Below are 18,975 nucleotides of genomic sequence, written 5' to 3'. Positions count from 1 at the left end.
TTAATGTTATTACATATACACCCCAGTGGGCCCCTCATGTATATGTTATTGTTATTTAGCCACTGCTTTACCAGACATTGGATAGGGGAGGCAGTGGATAGACCAGTAATGACGAAAGTCTCTTGGCTTGAGTGCCCAACTTTCTTCATGAAACCAAGTGTCGGACCTCAAAGTGTTGTTTTCACCTTTCAGAAGAAAAACACAATAGACACACAGGCATACATTCACACACACACTCACACGCACAAATACACTTACATACATTACCTTCTCTCTCTCCTCCTCATTATCTCTCCCCTACAGCTTTCTGTTTATATCTCCATTTTCTTACTATCTCTTCTCTATCTCTTCTCTTTCTCCCCATCTCTTACTTTTCTTAATTCTTGTGGTGGGTCCTCACTTTCAGTGTTCCATCACAGTGCCCTCTACTTTAGTGCTGAACTCCAGGATATGACATCAACAGCTGGCACACTTTGCCATGGAGCGGTGAACCAGAGGCCTGTATGAACAGACATTCCTTTTCCTCTACTTTTGGCCAATTTAAAAAGTTAACCAGTCAGTCCTCAACTTGGCCTTGAGGCACAACAGAGGCCTTGGCTTGCTGATTATGGAACACGTGCCATAGGTTCCTGAATTGCTGGGATAGACTACATGCTTCCATGTATTCCATTATCTTTTTAAGCCCAGCGGCAATAGGAGAGGCTGAGTGGAGACAGCTGATTAGTAAACCTACTGTGACCTCATTAAACTACTGTCACCCTAATAATAAGGAATATATTTCACACCAGATAGGTAAAATAAGAATGGTTTTAAAATAATAATTTTTTATTAATTCATAGCTGATGATATTTTCTCTTTTTAGGAACTAAACATGTAAACTAATCAAGTATATTTAAAACTAAATTGCACTGTAGGGGGTTAGGATCCTGTCTGGGACTTTTATCTAATGCCCACCATTCAACTGATTTTAAATGTAGTTTATGTGACCTACAAAGAAAACACAAAGCAGTGACTACTAAAGAACTCACTACAGGAACTTCCTGTATTCTGTCTCATTTCCTGATAGCACTTCCATGTGAGACTATACTGACCACTTATAAATACCAGGCCAATGAATAACCCTAAAGAGGGTTTTTGGTACATTAAAAAACACAGCACATCCTATTCCGTTCTACAGAGCCATATACCTGTTACATACACTTTTGCAGAAATGACATAACTGTCCTTGTCAAAAAACAATCAATCCAATATAATCTGTATTTTAGCATTGCTTTCAAGAAGAAGATCACCTTCAGTTTGTGATTCCCCCCCCCCCCCCACCCCACTATAATATTGACCTTACTTTCACTTAGTTGTTTTCTGGTTTCAGGAGATCCTGCAAGGAAAACATTCAGACTGGCTATATAATTTAAGACACAGTGGAATATTTGAGACAAAAAAGTGCCCACCAAGAAAATGTCGGCAACCATGTGAGAGATACAATCTGTTTGCAGGTTAAATATTATCCAGTTGTTTTAATTAATATGCTGTATCTCAAAAGCCCTCATAGTACTTTTGGATCTAGCATAGAGGGGATAGAGGGGGTAATAATGTATTTCCCAAATAGGAGGCAGTACTCTGTATGTCAGAAGGTATAGTATTATATAGTGAATATGGGATCCGCCTTGTTTCCTTGTGTACAGTGGGGATAGGATATTGTATCACACTAGCAGGGGGCATTTCTGTTGCCCTTTTTACTCTCTCTATCCTTGTGTTGTTTGATACGGAAAAAAACTAACGGGAACTAAGCTGCATTTGGGAATCTCAGCATAATAGGTTAAAATCATGTTAGCTGAACAGAAAGTTCAGATGGTGGGCATGTCTAATGCATAGGTACTATTAATGGAGTTTTCCCATCTAATTTTCTCCTTTTATCTTGGAGACACATGTGAAAGAAGCAGGTGGTTAGGCTCTATTTCCTGAAACACACTTTTTCACTTCCCACCTAGATTAGCTCCATGGAGACTTGACTTTCACTACTACTTCTTTGTGAACGCTGTAGTTTTCATATCTCTCCAATTAGCTATTTTACTTGGGAATATTTGCTTTAGGGCCAGTGTCTGCATGATAAAACTCCTGGAGATTCTACAACAATGTTCTATTGTTTTGTAAAAATAAAATCTAAATTTCAATAGCGTAAACATGCTTCAGCTTTCTTTTAGGACATGGGAGTAGCATTTGTAAATGAATTGCAATTTAAAGTGAATGTATGTATTAGTTTAGTTGCAAGAAAGGCTTTGGGGACTGAGACCTTGAGTATGTTTTAAATAAAGCAGAAAGCCTACAATATATGTACTGGATGCAAAATATTTAAATGTGTCTGTGTAATGTATTTTAATTGATTATTTAGTGAATATGGTGGGTGTAGTAACTGTAAATGGACTCAAGCATATTGTAAAATTCAAACAACCACCTTGACTATTGTAACTTCAGATAGGGTCTTGAACCCCTAAATAGACTCTGGCATTTAAAGCACAACAGATCAACTAAAAGAAATACCCAAGCCCAGTGGTTCATTGGACATTTGCACAGTCCAGACATGGTACCAATCCTCTAGATTGTAAGCTCGTTTGAGCAGGGCCCTCCTCACCTGTTGTCTCTGTAAATCAATTTGTTATGTTACATGCTACTTGTTATGTCCTGTCTACCCATTGTACAACGCTGCGGAATTTGATGGCGCTATATAAAACAATAAATAATAATACCAAACAATGCCACCATACACTACTCAAATAATTACTTGCCACTTAAATATAAAAATGGGAGAAAAAGAACTCACCCATGGAAATACAAATTATAGTTTAATATCTCCATAGAATATATAATTTGTGGGCATTTTCATTTTTGAGAATGCATAATGTAATTTCTTATTAGAGAGCAATATGCAGCACAGGTATTCATCCTTGCTTCCAACTTGCATATCAATGCAGGAACCTATTCTACATGCACTTGGAAATATCATTATCTTCAGATGGATATTCACACTTCAAGTCCCTAACTGTACTGTTTAGTAAAACAGACAGATTGCGACTCTTGGGATACTATGATGTTGTGTACGGACATGTTATACTAGTTAAATATAGCACAATGTCACCTCTGTGTAAAGGGTTATTTACTTTGTGTTCAGTGTCAGGATACAGCGTTGGTATTTCTCCAAACATGAACCTTTATCTGTACTCTCAAATTCTATAACTAGAATACCGCTTTATATTGGTGGGTATGCAGCCTGTTAGACTTTATTCTAATATGATCCAGTTACTATTAAACATTGGACAAAAAATTAAATACTAAGTTTACAACAAAAGTTGATGGAGCTGCACATGTTGCAGGAACCAGTGTACCTGCCAAATCATGTACATGATGACAGAAGGCCCATGATAGACCATGACTGACCAACAAGAATAGGATAAGAGATACATGTTGATAAAAACACTTGTCACCCTGATGCTACACTAAATCAAGGCACACGGACCTAGGGGTGCAGAACAGCTGGGAACAGTGGCAAGATTCTTCCTTGACTCCTGTAGTTACGAAAAGCCAGCTTCTGGTGCTTCTATGGCTGCTTGCACCCTCAGCTATTCTACCTACTTGATAAAAATAATTGTAACGAATTAAGTCCCAGCGTACAGTCTCACGGTGAAAGCTGTGACTACCTATGCAGCCCACCTGGTGGACATGTTTGTAGTCAGGGGCGTGCTGGGCGGGGTCCGGGTGGCCGGCAGACGAACATTCATGGCAGCCGCAAAGTTAAAAACTAAGCGGCTGCCACCGGGACTGTCCGCCGTGCCGGTAGCGTACCTGGCGGGAGGCGGTCCGCCTGGAGTGCCGCTCACTGAGGGGTGCCGGCACGCCTCCAAAAACGATGCGCGCGGCAACTGTGGCTGTGCGTCGGGACTTGATGTCAAATCCCGGCGCACAACACTGAAGCCACGCCCACCGTCTTCCGCGCTCTCTGCACCGGAAGGACGGGACACAGAAGAGGAAGAAGAAGAGGAAGAATGAAGAGGAGGAGGAAAAGTGACAGTGCCAGAGGAAAGGTAGGAAAATATTAGTAAGTGTGTGATGGGTGTTATGCTATAGTTTATTGTGAATGTTTGTGAATGAGGGTTTGAGATTGCATGGAAGTGTGGGGGGATAGCATGGCATAGGGAGGCTGTCTAGGCATGATAGGAGTGTGATTGCTATTATCAATTTTTTTTTTGTCCAACTGAGGTGTGTTAACAACACTTTTATTAAAAGTAAATTACATACCAAAATTGGACAGAAAAATTCAATAACAGTATTAATATATATATATGATTGCAAACAGCAATCACACGCCTATCATGCTAAGTCAGCCAGTACATGCTAGAACCTGGGCATGATAGGATTGTGATTTCTGTTAATTATATATATATATGTATATATATATATATATAGGTATATATATATTAATATTGTTATTGATTTTTTTTGTCTAATTTTGGTGTGTTACTTTTAATAAAGTATTTTAAAAGTTTTTTGGTTTTTTTTTTGGCCAAATGAATGCAGAATTTTCAGTTTCGGTCCAGAATTTTCATTTCGGTGCATCCCTACTATGTACTAAGCCAGTCACTGAAGTGTTAGGCCTACACCACATCAATGTTTGGCTTAGTAAATAGTGATAGGGGTTGTACTGCAGAATTGTCAGTGTCTGGCTCAAAGTATAGGCACACATTGACGGTGGTACAGTGTAATCCCTAAGTATATAATGATAACAGTTATGCTGTACCACCGTCAATGTGTGCCTCAGTATATAATGATAAAAATTTTGCTGTACCGCTGTCAATGTTTGCCTAACCATAGAAACTATTCAGTTTGAAAGTGTGTATGTGTGTGTGTGTGTGTGTGGGTGGGGGTGCCACATACAGGATCTGCCACAGGTGCCAAATACTCTAGGTACGCCCTTGTGTCGTGCGGCAGTCAGGCCCAATGGCCATTCCTCAGCTCTTCGTCCCACGTCTTAAAAGGGGTGGGATAAAGAGCTGAGGCACGGCTATTGGGCGGCGCGGTGCGTGCACGCCGGCCGCTTTAATTTCATTAGGCGCCGGTGGAGTGACTGCCGCACGACGGCCGCTTTCAATCTCGCTCACAGCCGCTTTGGTGGCGCAATGGGCCACTTGAGTAGACTTGCCAGGCCTTAGGCTGCCAGCCCTCCCCTGTTTGTAGTCCACCAGTCCAGAGTTAAGGCAAGCTTAACTTTTTCTAAATACATGTGCTAGTAATTTCACTAGCTGTGTATATAGTACCATACATACTTTCATTATATCCTCATTATGCAAGAATGTGAATGTAACCCTGCAATATATATTTCTTGTTAAACCATCCCTTCACCCTATTTCATAATCTTGTATCATTTAACATAAAACATGCCTGCCCAGTCTCTTTATTGAAGAACATATCATATCAATTGTTCCACAGCAGTGCAAAATCTCTTATTTAAACATATCTTTATCATTCTCGTGGTATCTCATTGTGCGGGATCACATCACCACAAGAAGACCATGCTATTTGAGATTTTGAAACTAAATGCATTATAGGAACATCATTCCTGGAGTTCTGGAGCTCATCTATGAAAAGGTGAGAGCGTTGTAGTGAGTAATAGATGCAGCATTATTTAAATAAATGCCTTATCCTTGGTAATGATAACTATGATGAAGCCTACATACTGAAAGCCATTATTTCACCACCTGCACAAGCATACATTATAATTTTGCACTGGAAGTATTCTTTTATTCAGGCATTTTATAGCTTACTCCCCTTTTCTGAAGGACAGATAACGTTCCTTTTTATTGTTTTGTGCTTTTTGCAGAAAAAGTAAAATGTTCTTTCTAGCACCCTACTTCAGGGTGAAAAAAGAAACCTTAAACCAAACTGTCAGCTATGGAACTTTTTATTAAAAACCAGCGCTTCCTATATGTTGTTTGTATGCTGTTACATTTGTAAAACCCCTTCCCCTATCCAATTATAGAAGAACATACAAAATAAAGTGACTAGTTAAAATAGACCTGTCATCATCGTTTTGTTACATTTATTTATTAATAAAGGGTATGTTGTAAGCTTGTTTGAGCAGGACCAGGGCCGGCCCTACAATGGAGCAATGGAGCACCCCAAGCGCTTTTTTTTTTCTTTTTTTTTTTTTTGCGGAGGAGAGAGGGGCGCCGAGTGGTTTTTGCTTACCAAGTTGTCAGTACCCGCTCAGCACCCCTCTCTCTCCTCTGCGAGCCCTCTAGCTTGGTCTCGGTGCCCGCTTGTAATGCTGAGCGCCGGAAGTGACGTAAATTTTCGGCGCTCAGCATTATAAGCCGGCACCGGGGCAGAGCAGGGAGACTCACCGCAGGACTGTTTATAGGTAAGTACAAAGGGGGGGGTAGATAATAAGGAGGGAGGGTAGATAATGGCGTCCGCAAAATTTAAAATGCCGCCCCCCCCTGGTGTCGGCGGGGGGGGGGGCGACATTTTAAACTTCGCCTCAGGCGGCATTATGTCTTGGGCCGGCCCTGAGCAGGACCCTCCTAATCGTTTGTTTCTGAATGTCCAAATTGTTAAGAAATGTACTGCTGGTTATGTTCTGTGGTTTTCCCATTGTACAGCGCTGCGGAATATGTTGCTTTAGAGATAACTGATTACAGGTTGTTTTAAAGATATCACTTGCCATGAAAAGAGAGGGAAGTGTTAAAGTATGCTTCCTAACTGTCTTGCTTTGTGCGGCATGTCAGGACAGAGGTAGAGCTTGGCAGGACAGCTGGAATCAGGACTGCAATCCCAGGGCTCCAATTTCATTTTTTGGGGGTCCGGGAAATGGGAGAATCTTTACTGCACATGTGCCGAATTGTGCATGTGCGCTGACACTCTACCTCCAAAACTCCGGCCCAGAGTGTCTCAATTCATCACTGGGGTAGAAGTTGAGAGGAATGCACTAATGGGCTGAGATAATCAAGCAGGTGTAGAAATGTGCCTCTCTATGCAAGTGTGTCTGCAATATTGAACACAGAAACAAGAAGATGCAAGAGAGCTGCATGAAAGTATATGGGCATGAAAGTGATCTGCAGATAAGGTAAGCGGACATTGACAAATATCTGAACCCCGATTATAGGTCGCACCCCTAATTTAAAGATTTAAGTTAGGGGGAAAAGTGCCGTTTATGATCTTGAGAATATGGTATATATTTACTTACTATGTTAAACTGTAAAATGCAAGATTTAGGGAAATGATAGATCAACTTTAATGCATATCATAGCTGAATGTTCTCTTAAAATTAACGTTTTCCCCCAGTCACACAATGGAGGGGGTAGCCATCATATGTGATCTCACTTTTTTAGTCATAATGGATCTAAAAGCACTTTTAGATTACTTTATTCACTAAATTAGTATTAGCAATACTGAAATACGTTTTTCCTTCTGCAATGCTATTTAAGGATATCAAGAACAAATATTACCTGTGAAATGACAGATGTGTATTACTAAAATGTACACAAGCCTGTGAGAGAAGACAAACTAGGGTGTGATGATGAAATAAACGACATACGCTCAGGTGCACACGAAGGTGTACCTGTGTAGGGGGTATAGCTCAGTGGTAGAGCATTCGACTGCAGATCGAGAGGTCCCTGGTTCAAATCCGGGTGCCCCCTGACAATCTTTTGCATTGATTATCAGGAAAATAAACAGTGATTGCCAAGAAAAAAATAGAAACCCTGAGCACAGCAGGGGTGGGCTCATCCAAACAGCACCAGATCGTTTTAGGATAACACAAACAAAATTACCCTTATGGGGAAAGAGCAAATGTCACTAATATATATTACCTTTAAAATGACAGATGTGCGTTATTACAAAGTACTTAAGATAAAAGAGAAAACACATCAGTCAATCGATCTGGAGCAAAAAAAAAAGGTAATACTATCAGGTAGGGGGTATAGCTCAGTGGTAGAGCATTCGACTGCAGATCGAGAGGTCCCTGGTTCAAATCCGGGTGCCCCCTGACAGCATTTTGCAATGGACATTTCTTAAAAAGCAATTATTCCCTGGAAAAAGATTAGACATTATATGCACAATAGGGGTGGCTGGTCCAAAACTCCCAAAGCAGGCCTGGATGACTTTAAGATAATGCAAAGAAAATCACCTAGTCCACCAGTACGTCAAAGTGACTTAAGTTTAGCTCAATGTAATTGTTCATAGCTATATTTCTTACCAAGGGGCTGAATGAGTGCTTTGCATTTAAACACAAAAGATCTTTTTATATTTTTGTGCTGTGCATATTTGCAGGTTTTGACCAAACCTTAGGTTTGAGCAGCCCCTCCTGCCACACAGTTGCCTCATTAATGGTGTCCAGAGGAGACTTTAAATTGCTTGAGAGTCTCTTTTGGGGTTTAAATGCAAAGCATTCCCACTAATTTAGCTCCTTGGTAACCAATATAGCCATGAAAAATAAGCTAGGACTTGCCAAACTTGGGGTACTTTGACATAGTGGTGGCCTATTAATATATGGCCATATAGTAGACTATAGAGTGCAGGAGGTCCAAAATCATTTCTGACTAATTTTTCATTTTATTTTTGGTGCATTTGTTTTTGAACAAGGAATTTCGTTTAAGATAACAAACCAGTGAATGGATGTTAGAAAATATTTCACAACAAAGCCCCACAGGTAGGGGGTATAGCTCAGTGGTAGAGCGTTCGACTGCAGATCAAGAGGTCCCTGGTTCAAATCTGGGTGCCCCCCCAGCAACCCCTTGTGTTGATAATCAATGATTCCCAAGGGAAACAAAACAGTATGGAGAAATATATATATATATGTCTAAGAGACAAAACAAACCAGGTGAATTCACATCTATATACACTAGCAAACCTTTTGTGTTGATAATCATAATTAATCAATGATTCCCAAGGGAAACAAAACAGTATGGATACATTTTTATATTTCCTTTGAAATGACAGATGTGCTTTACCACAATGTACAAAAGTCATACAAAAGTTGAACTTCCATACAAAGGTAAGGGGGTGTAGCTCAGTGGTAGAGCACATTCAACTGCAGATCAAGAGGTTCCTGGATCAAATCCAGGTGCCCCCCAGCCAGGGGAGGGCTGGCAGCCCAAGGCCCGGGGGGCAAGCCAAGCAAAGCGGCCCTGCCCCCTCACGCCACGGCCATCAGACCGCCAGAAAACCTATCCAAACGGCCACTGGCCAGAGCTACTTTAATCCTTTTTTATTTATTTAATACGCCGGATCGGCTTGCCATATTAAAAATAAATAAAGTATTAAAGTAGCTCCGGCCGGCAGCATCACCACCCAGCAGCCGTTTAGATTCGATTTCCAACAATCTGATGACCGCATAGTGATGGGAGCAGCGTGAGGGGTGAAAGGTGAGTGCGAGGGGGCGGAGCTTTCACCCCTCACGCTGCTCCCATCACTTGGCGGCCATCACATACGGCCGCTGGGTGCTGATGCCGCCGGCGCTGCTTTAATACTTTTTTTTAAATTTTTTATTTAATAGCCGATCCGGCTTGCCATATTAAATGTAAAAAAAAAAGTATTAAAGTAGCGCCGGCCGGCGGCATCAGCACCCAGCGGCCGTTTAGATTATATTTCAGGCGGCCTGGGGGATTTCCAGGAAAAATATTAGAAACTATGTGCACATCGGGGTGACCGGATCAATGGATGTTAGAAAAATACAAACAAAATTACTTTTATGGAGAAAGAAAAAATGTTACCAATATATGTTTCATTTACCACAGTGTACAAACCAGTTGAACTCACATACCTATTCACAGGTAGGGGGGCATCTTTTGCTGTAGGCACTCTTTTGCACCCTGTCCTTGATTGTTTAATAATCATCACCTGTTAGATTTATTGAGATCTGAATGCTTAACACATGCACCCACTTCAAACCTTAACCACATTTACTGGGAATGCTGCCAAAAATGCTAATCATGGCCAATGTTCCCTCTAATTTTTCTTAGGTGGTGTGCGCAGAAAATTTCTCTTGTGCAAAAATTTTCCCAGAGCCAAAATTTTTTGCGCACAATATGCTTCTGCAAACGTTACATTTAAATTGTTATTCTATATTTTTGGTACAGCTCGCTCATGGTTAATAACACTACATTATAGTGTGATAATGTAGTATTAGTTACACAACAGTATTACTTACTGTAATGTTTTTTAAAGGTGAAATTCTCACTGCATAAGTAAATTACTACACCCCCCCTGCCCCTTCAAACTACACCCCCCCGCCCCTTCAAACTACACCCCCCCCTGCCCCTTCAAACTACCCCGCCCTGCCCCTTCAAACTACACCCCCCCACACTTACCTTGTTGCCGGAGTCCTGCAGTGAGAGCGGGAGGCATCCGTCTTCTCGCTCTGCTGCGGTGCCGGCATTTCATGTTGAGCGCCGGAATAGTCCGGCGCTCAACATGAGATGCCGGCACCGCGACGGAGTCACGGAGAGTAAGGGGCGCCGAGCGGTTGCTGAAAACTTCACGAGCAACCGCTCTGCGTCCCTGCCCGGGACTTAGATTAAAGCATCGTTTTTTTATTGTTTTTTTTTTAAACTTTATTTAACATGAATGATGTTAAATAAAGTTTAAAAAAAACAAACAAACAAAAAAAAAACCTATGTTTTAAGTCCCGGGCAGGCGCCCCTGCTACCATGTCGCACACCCCTAAGGCCGGCCCTGGTGGGCGTGGCTTCAGTGCTCTGCGCCGGGATCTGACATCAAATCCCGACGCACGGCATCAGTTGCCGTGCGCATCGCAAGGGAGCAGGATCCGAGGTCTGTATTAACAGACCTCCCGCTCCCTTGATTGATTTTAAACCGGTTGGAGGGAGATCCTTGATCTCCCCAACCGAGCTTGCTCCACTAGCGGCGGACATTACTGTCTGTCTCTGGAGAGGTGCTGTGCACACAACCGGTAGCGGACCGCCCCCTCCTTCGGTAAGCTACTGGTTGTGCGCACAATTTTTTTTCGTGTGCGCTCCCTGAGAAAGCTATGTGCGCGCGCACAAGCGCACAGCTTAGAGGGAACACTGATCATGGCCTGTTAAAGCAACACCTTGTAATTACTGGCACCTGTCCCAGAAAACGTCTGAGGGGGAGAGAAGACTCATCTATGGCACGAAAACGAATGAATGAAATTCAAAATGTTGGCAGGTTTGCAATTAGTTTTTTTCAGTTTTGACAGGGATCACCCTCGTTTTTCAGAGATTCGTACGCAATTTTTGTTTAAAAAACAAAAAGTTTGTATGAATCCAAATGCATGTCTACCATATAGAGTGACTGAATCCTCAATATTTATGCTTTATGTAGGTGTTTTCTGAATGGTACTCACTAGGTTTACTCTGATTTCTTGCTTTTTTACTTATTGGTCATTATTATCCTAGCAGCAACCCAGGAATCTGAAATTGTATGCTTTTAAAGTTCTGCACTCCTCTATATTTGTATGTATTTTTTTGTCTTATGTATATTTGCAGGCTCTGAACAAACCTTAGGGTTGAGCAACCCCTGCTGCCACACAGATGCCTTATTAACCCCTTCGTGACAAAGGCTGATTTTACTTTTTGTACCCTTCGTGACAATGGCCGTTTTAACATTTCTGCGCTGCTCGTGTTTAGCTGTAATTTTCTTCTTTCCCGTTTACTGAACCCACACACATTAGATATTGTTTTTTTCAGGACAAGAAGGGCTTTCTTTAGATGACATTGTTTTGATTGTATCATATTATTTACTATTAAAAAAAGTATAAAATATAGTGAAAAATTTAGAAAAAAATGACTGTTTCTAACTTTTAGTTGAAAAATCTTTTACTCATCTATAAAAGGTAATAAAAAAACCTGCTAAATAGATTCTACTATTTGTCCTGAGTTTAGAAATACCCAATGTTTTTATGTTTTTTTGCTTTTTTCTGCACGTTATGGAGCAATAAGTACAGGTACCGTTTTGCTATTTCAAAGCCATTTTTTCCAAATCTGGTAATTCTTCCCCCCATGTGCCATTTCGGGTATCTTTGAAGCCGGCCAATGCAATTTACCCCATCAAGTCATATATTTTTGAAAACTAGACAGCCCAGGGTATTCCAAATGCTGGTATTTTAACCCTTTCCAAGCACTTATTCTACCATCAGCCTTTGTCAAACTTTATGGTAGTAATTTTTTTGCATTTGTTTTTACACACACATTTTACTTTAGGTATAAATAAACAGGTTCTGGTATATGTCACTATCAAAAAACACCCCAATATGTGTTTAGCAACATCTCCTGAGTACAGCGATACCTCACATGAATGATTTTGCCTGGCTGTTTGGGGGCAAAAGGGCCACATTTGGGGCATGCACATTTTTCAATGTTGCACTTTGGCATTGGGGGATCCACTGCCCATGCCCTATTTGGTACATCTTTGAGCCGGGCCATTTCAGTGTGCCCAATAAAGCTATATATTTTTGAAAACTAGACACCCCAGGGTATTTCAAATGCTATTATTTTAACTCTTTCCATGCACCATATCTACCACCAGTCTTTGTCAAACTTTGTGATAGTCATTTTTTTCCATTTGTTTTGTCACACACATTTTACTTCAGGTATGAATTAAAAAGTTCTCGTATATGTCACTATCACAAAACACCCCAATATGTGTTCAGCAACATCTCCTGAGCGCAGTGATACCCCACATGAATGATTTTGCCTGGCTGTTCGGGGGCAAAAGAGCCACATTTGGGGCATGCACATTTTTCAATGTTGAACTTTGGCATTTGGGGATCCACTGCCCGTGCCCTATTTGGTACATCTTTGAGCCGGGCCATTTCAGTATGCCCAACAAAACCATATATTTTTGAAAACTAGACACCCCAGGGTATTTTAAATGCTGGTATTTTAACTCTTTGCATGCACACATTTTATCACCAGCATTTTTTCAAAGTTTGCAGTAGTATTTTTGTGTGTGTATTTTTCCCACACACACCTACTTTATGTATGAATTTACAGCTCCTGGTATATGCCGCTGTCACACGACACCCCAATATGTGTTCAGCAACATCTCCTGAGTACAGTGATACCCCACATGCATGGGTTTGTCATTTTTGGGGGGAACTAAAAGGCCACATTTGGTACGTGTGCATTTTTCTAATTGGAAATTAGATGTGTGGCCATCCTTCCCCCCGTGTTAATTGGGACCTTGTTGAACCCGGCCAATTCAATTTACCCCATCAAATCATACATTTTTTAAAAGTAGACACCCCATGGGCATTTAATATGCCAGTATTTTAACTCTTTCCATGCGAGAATTGTTTTAAGCTAATATGCTAATTTTAGGACTTGCTCACAAAAATATATTTTTTATATATATATATATATATATTTTTTGCCTTTTTTTAAATTTTTTTAACATTTTTTTTCAACTTGAAGGTTCCCCTGAAATCAGTGGGAAATTATTTTTACATTTTACTGTTTTTTTACTATTTTTTTTCTAATTATTATTAATTTTATTTTATTTTTAATTTATTTTTTCTAATCACACTGTGATTAGAAAGCTGAGCTCCATTGACTTGCATGGTTGAATGCAGTACCTATATTCAACCTGCAAGTGGAGCCAGAGTTCTCTAGAGGGTCTGGAGACCGTCTAGCGAACTTTTTAGACTTTATTGTTTCTTTATTGAATTTTCCCGGACCGCCGCCATCTTGCAGATGGCGAAGATCACCAGCAGCTGCGGCTGTGACCGCTCTCCGGAGCGGTCACAGCCCATCCAAAGGTAAGTGTTTGGTGTCGCTGGATGCCTCCTGATCGAGGCATTCCAGCGACACCATTTAAGTTTAGGAGGCGATCGTTGATCGCCTCCTAAACGCTTTTAAAACGGGCGTCCGCCGCCATACAAAGTATGGCGGATGTTGACGCCCCGGGGAGGGGCCAGAGATGGCCCCTTTGTGCCGATAATGGCGTTGCTGAATGCCTCGAGGTCGAGGCATTACAGCAACGCCGTTTCGGTGCAGAAAGCGAAAATAGATCGCTTTCTGCACCCGTTTAATGACGTGCCGGTCCTGGCACGTCATTTGTCGTTATCGACATGAATTTCCGTGACGTGCCCGGACCGGCAATTGTCATCAAGGGGTTAATAGTGTCCAGGTAAATCTTTTAAATTGCTTGAGGGTCTTATTGGATTAAAAATGACGTGCAGTCCTACTGATTCGCCTAGTAATATAGCCATCAAAAATTACATAGGGCTTGCCATACCTGGGGTACTTTAAGGTAGCTGAGGGCTAAGCGATGTAAGGCCATACTTTGTGACAGAATCACCGATATTTATGCCTTAGATAGGTGTTTACAAATGGTATTCGCTCTGCATATGCTGAATTCTTACGTTGTTTTGTGTACTTCTAAATATTACCTTTTGAAATTACAGGTATGTGGTTACAGGTAGGGGGTATAGCTCAGTGGTAGAGCATTCGACTGCAGATCGGGAGGTCCCTGGTTCAAATCCGGGTGCCCCCTAACAGTTTTTTGTGTTGATAATCATAATTAATTAGTGATTCCCAAGGAAAACAAAGGGTGTGGACTCACCCAAAAGTCCACACACAGGGCCAGATCATTTCAGGATTATACAAACAAAATTACTTCAATGGAGAGAGAACATATGTTACCAATATATATTTCCTTTGATATGACAGATTTGCTTTACTAAAATGTACATAAGTCTGAGAGAGAAAACAAACATACAGGTAAGGGGGTATAGCTCAGTGGTAGAGCATTCGACTGCAGATCGAGAGGTCCCTGGTTCAAATCCGGGTGCCCCCTGGCTTTTTGTTTCAGTTTTGCACATTCATTTTTGAGGGCTTCTTTTTATTTAGGAACAAAATGAATTGCCAAAAAACATGTCTCTCTCTGTCCCCCAATTAGTAGCGTACCTAGCGGGGGCGAGGCGGTCCGCGCCAGGTGCCGCTCATCAGGCACAGTAATGTCCGCCGCAGGAGGAGCAGGCACTTTTGTGGAGATCGAGGATCTCCCTCTAGCCGGCTTAAAGTCAATTAAGGGAGCAGGGGTCTGTTACCCCCGATCCTGCTCCCTTGCGATGCTTGCGGCAACTGATGCTATGCACGGGATTTGATTTCATATCCCAGCGCACAACACTAAAGCCTACAATAAAAGTTTGTGAATGAGTGTGTGTGTGTGTGTGATAGCATGGATGTGTAAGTGTATGTGTGTGAGGGGGTAGCATGGCATAGGGAGGCTGTAATCACATTCCTATCATGCTCAGGTTCCAGCATGTACTGGCTGCAATCATATATATTAATATTGTTTATTGGATTTTTTTGTCCAGTTTTGGTGTGTTACTTACTTTTAATAAAAGTGTGGCTAACACACCAAAATCAACATTATATATATATATATATATATATATATATATATATATATATATATGATATTGTTGATTTTATTGTCCAATTTTGGACAACACTTATTTGTTTTGCTTGTGACATGTAGTACAAAACACAGTCATATAGCGTATGATAAGCAACTATTTATTTTAACATGATATTTGTCAACTTCGATTTTTTAGGTAGTGTTCTGTCATTCATTCTCTTATTTACCACGATATGCACAGAAATCTCAAAGGAGAGCCCTGATCCACAAGCATTTTATCAATATAATTTTCTGTGCTGCAGTCATAGGACGCGACTCTCTTTGCTCACTTGCAGGATTCTATTTTAGAAAGATTTGCTAGTAGCAATATGAAGCCTTGCAGATCTATGTGTGAACGTTGTCAGGGTGATGTGTAACTGATTTAAATACAGTCTGATGTCATAAAAGGAAATAACGCTGCAAAGCCAAAAAGCATATTCTTCTTTCTTCTAATTCTGTAGATTCTTTGTATAGAATTTTCTAGTAAAAGAAAGTACCTCTTTAAGTAATGTATGGTATAATAAAGTACTGTCATGATCTAGACTGCCATAGAAGTAAATGACCATATCAAACAGATCTCCCACCTTTCCCAGAATCCTACATTTTACAGTTGTATACACTAAATACACCTATGAAAAGTGCATCCCATAATTCACAGAATTCCATAAAGGTCTTTGTATTTTCATTGAATAAACTTGTACGTTTCGTCCAGAGACTCGGAGTAAAGTAGGTACCCCTGAAAATGGGTTAAATACGTTTTTCCTTCTGCAATGCTATTTAGGCATATCAAGAACAAATATTACCTGTGAAATGACAGATGTGTATTACTAAAATGTACACAAAACTGTGAGAGAAAACCAACTAGGGTGTGACGATGAAATAGACGAGATACGAAAAGGTGTACCTGTGGAGGGGGTATAGCTCAGTGGTAGAGCATTCGACTGCAGATCGAGAGGTCCCTGGTTCAAATCCGGGTGCCCCCTGGCTTTTTGTTTCAGTTTTGCACATTCATTTTTGAGGGCTTCTTTTTATTTAGGAACAAAATGAATTGCCAAAAAACATGTCTCTCTCTGTCCCCCAATTAGTAGCGTACCTAGCGGGGGCGAGGCGGTCCGCGCCAGGTGCCGCTCATCAGGCACAGTAATGTCCGCCGCAGGAGGAGCAGGCACTTTTGTGGAGATCGAGGATCTCCCTCTAGCCGGCTTAAAGTCAATTAAGGGAGCAGGGGTCTGTTACCCCCGATCCTGCTCCCTTGCGATGCTTGCGGCAACTGATGCTATGCACGGGATTTGATTTCATATCCCAGCGCACAACACTAAAGCCTACAATAAAAGTTTGTGAATGAGTGTGTGTGTGTGTGTGATAGCATGGATGTGTAAGTGTATGTGTGTGAGGGGGTAGCATGGCATAGGGAGGCTGTAATCACATTCCTATCATGCTCAGGTTCCAGCATGTACTGGCTGCAATCATATATATTAATATTGTTTATTGGATTTTTTTGTCCAGTTTTGGTGTGTTACTTACTTTTAATAAAAGTGTGGCTAACACACCAAAATCAACATTATATATATATATATATATATATATATATATATATATATATATATATGATATTGTTGATTTTATTGTCCAATTTTGGACAACACTTATTTGTTTTGCTTGTGACATGTAGTACAAAACACAGTCATATAGCGTATGATAAGCAACTATTTATTTTAACATGATATTTGTCAACTTCGATTTTTTAGGTAGTGTTCTGTCATTCATTCTCTTATTTACCACGATATGCACAGAAATCTCAAAGGAGAGCCCTGATCCACAAGCATTTTATCAATATAATTTTCTGTGCTGCAGTCATAGGACGCGACTCTCTTTGCTCACTTGCAGGATTCTATTTTAGAAAGATTTGCTAGTAGCAATATGAAGCCTTGCAGATCTATGTGTGAACGTTGTCAGGGTGATGTGTAACTGATTTAAATACAGTCTGATGTCATAAAAGGAAATAACGCTGCAAAGCCAAAAAGCATATTCTTCTTTCTTCTAATTCTGTAGATTCTTTGTATAGAATTTTCTAGTAAAAGAAAGTACCTCTTTAAGTAATGTATGGTATAATAAAGTACTGTCATGATCTAGACTGCCATAGAAGTAAATGACCATATCAAACAGATCTCCCACCTTTCCCAGAATCCTACATTTTACAGTTGTATACACTAAATACACCTATGAAAAGTGCATCCCATAATTCACAGAATTCCATAAAGGTCTTTGTATTTTCATTGAATAAACTTGTACGTTTCGTCCAGAGACTCGGAGTAAAGTAGGTACCCCTGAAAATGGGTTAAATACGTTTTTCCTTCTGCAATGCTATTTAGGCATATCAAGAACAAATATTACCTGTGAAATGACAGATGTGTATTACTAAAATGTACACAAAACTGTGAGAGAAAACCAACTAGGGTGTGACGATGAAATAGACGAGATACGAAAAGGTGTACCTGTGGAGGGGGTATAGCTCAGTGGTAGAGCATTCGACTGCAGATCGAGAGGTCCCTGGTTCAAATCCGGGTGCCCCCTGACAACCTTTTGTAGTGATAATCAGGATTAAAATAAACAGTGATTGCCAGGAACAAAATACAAACAATGAGCACAACAGGGGTGGGATCATCCAAACAGTGCCAGATCATTTTAGGATAACACAAACAAAATTACCTTTATGGGGAAAGAGCAAATGTGACTAATATGTATTACCTTTAAAATGACAGATGTGCTTTATTACACATCAGTCAATGGCTCCAGATCTTCACATAGGGGGTATAGCTCAGTGGTAGAGCATTTGACTGCAGATCGAGAGGTCCCTGGCTCAAATCCAGGTGCCCCCTAACAGCATCTTGCAATGGACATTTCTTAGAAAAACTATTATTCCCTGGAAAAAGATTAGACATTATTTGCACAATAAGGGAGGCTGGTCCAGAGACTTGGAGTAAAGTAGGTACCCCCTGAAAATGAGTTTGAGACTTGGCAGGTATGCTCATAGAACAAACCACTTAAGGCAGGAGTAGGCATATTCTGCACTCCACAGTTTTAACTAACTTTTCCAGCAGTTTCTCTACCTCAATTAATGTACTGACACACAGGGGTCAGCCAAGACAAAGACAATCAGTGGGAAAAGGCTCAGCTGTGCATGGGCATGTTTGGGTCCTGGGCAGCTGGCCCTTTTTGGCATACTGTACAGATGGTCCTGGAGAGCGGAAATGGGTGGCAAATACTCCATAGACATGGAATATGTCCATAGACATTACATACATAATTTAATCTGAACCTGACCTCAAAAATTTTCACCTACACTTTGAGCTTTGCTAGCAAATGTATAGTAAGAAATTATGTTAGTGGATTGTTTTTAACTAAAGTTTTCCCATCAGAACAATGTCTGTTGTTGTTTCAAATTTAAGTGCATGACAAGGGCAAAGCCAAGGATATCATCCCCTTCCCACCCATAAACCACATTAATATTTGTTAAACACAATGAGGACAACAATGCAA

General features: G+C 40.7%; 8 non-coding genes across 8 annotated transcripts; all 8 read left to right on the top strand.

Annotated features, from left to right (window-relative positions):
* The first annotated feature begins 7,616 nt into the window (after nt 1–7,616).
* TRNAC-GCA (transfer RNA cysteine (anticodon GCA)) lies at nt 7,617–7,688 on the top strand. The gene has a single exon. It is a non-coding gene; the product is annotated as a tRNA-Cys (tRNA).
* A 275-nt stretch (nt 7,689–7,963) lies between these two features.
* Nucleotides 7,964–8,035, top strand: TRNAC-GCA (transfer RNA cysteine (anticodon GCA)). The gene has a single exon. It is a non-coding gene; the product is annotated as a tRNA-Cys (tRNA).
* A 666-nt stretch (nt 8,036–8,701) lies between these two features.
* TRNAC-GCA (transfer RNA cysteine (anticodon GCA)) lies at nt 8,702–8,773 on the top strand. The gene has a single exon. It is a non-coding gene; the product is annotated as a tRNA-Cys (tRNA).
* A 5,681-nt stretch (nt 8,774–14,454) lies between these two features.
* Nucleotides 14,455–14,526, top strand: TRNAC-GCA (transfer RNA cysteine (anticodon GCA)). The gene has a single exon. It is a non-coding gene; the product is annotated as a tRNA-Cys (tRNA).
* Nucleotides 14,527–14,757: 231 nt separating this feature from the next.
* Nucleotides 14,758–14,829, top strand: TRNAC-GCA (transfer RNA cysteine (anticodon GCA)). The gene has a single exon. It is a non-coding gene; the product is annotated as a tRNA-Cys (tRNA).
* Nucleotides 14,830–16,346: 1,517 nt separating this feature from the next.
* TRNAC-GCA (transfer RNA cysteine (anticodon GCA)) lies at nt 16,347–16,418 on the top strand. The gene has a single exon. It is a non-coding gene; the product is annotated as a tRNA-Cys (tRNA).
* A 1,519-nt stretch (nt 16,419–17,937) lies between these two features.
* On the top strand, nt 17,938–18,009 carry TRNAC-GCA (transfer RNA cysteine (anticodon GCA)). The gene has a single exon. It is a non-coding gene; the product is annotated as a tRNA-Cys (tRNA).
* A 233-nt stretch (nt 18,010–18,242) lies between these two features.
* TRNAC-GCA (transfer RNA cysteine (anticodon GCA)) lies at nt 18,243–18,314 on the top strand. The gene has a single exon. It is a non-coding gene; the product is annotated as a tRNA-Cys (tRNA).
* The last annotated feature ends 661 nt before the right edge of the window (nt 18,315–18,975 follow it).

Source organism: Sceloporus occidentalis, unplaced genomic scaffold, assembly GCF_023333645.1.
Source record: "Sceloporus occidentalis isolate IW3139 unplaced genomic scaffold, rSceOcc1.0.p SCAF_47, whole genome shotgun sequence".
NCBI lineage: Eukaryota > Metazoa > Chordata > Lepidosauria > Squamata > Phrynosomatidae > Sceloporus > Sceloporus occidentalis.
The sequence above is the reverse complement of the archived record's forward strand: the minus strand, read 5'-3'. Positions and strand labels throughout refer to the sequence as shown.